The sequence below is a fragment of the Thermobia domestica genome, unplaced genomic scaffold, assembly GCF_964235325.1.
Source record: "Thermobia domestica unplaced genomic scaffold, izTheDome1.hap1.1 HAP1_SCAFFOLD_1893, whole genome shotgun sequence".
Lineage (NCBI taxonomy): Eukaryota > Metazoa > Arthropoda > Insecta > Zygentoma > Lepismatidae > Thermobia > Thermobia domestica.
The window spans coordinates 7,850-8,442 of NW_027657600.1; the positions used below are offsets into that span (position 1 = coordinate 7,850).

A 593-nucleotide genomic window follows, 5' to 3' on the forward strand; every position below is an offset into this window, starting at 1 on the left:
GGTGCACACGGATCGGAAATCAGGTTATTTTAATGTGCCGTGCAAATAAACAGGCTGTTAGTGTAAGAAATAGTGGGTATAACGCTTAGAATATCGATTAATCGCTATGAAATAATGTTGATAAATTATCTCTTGAAAGTACTATAAAATTAATGTTTCTAGTATTTTCGTACTTGAAGGATAATGAAATTTGAAAAAGAGATGCCAACAGCACCTGGTGTTCCCAGGCGGTCACCCATCCAAGTACTGACCAGGCCCGATGCTGCTTGACTTCGGTGATCGGACGAGAACCGGTATATTCAGCATGGTATGGCCGTTGGCAACTACCTTTTCTTCAATGTCCTGTTAAGGAAGTATGTTTTAAGTAAGAATTGACATTATTAACTATAAAGGCAAGCATATTAACGTCGTTAACATTACTTGGAATATACTAATATTCGAATAAATATTTGAATGTTCGAATGATGAGTGATTCGGATGTTCATAGTGCCACTATGTCCTATCGAGTTTACTATCACGAACCACGTATGAAATTGTATATAAATAAATAAAAATAAATCCTTTATTAAGTATTGATTACAGGAAAAAGGCAA

At 35.4% G+C, this 593-nt stretch overlaps 1 non-coding gene across 1 annotated transcript; it reads right to left on the minus strand.

Moving 5' to 3' along the window:
• Positions 1-202: 202 nt before the first annotated feature.
• On the minus strand, positions 203-321 carry LOC145678120 (5S ribosomal RNA). The gene has a single exon (XR_014130237.1). It is a non-coding gene; the product is annotated as a 5S ribosomal RNA (ribosomal RNA).
• Between the last annotated feature and the right edge of the window lie 272 nt (positions 322-593).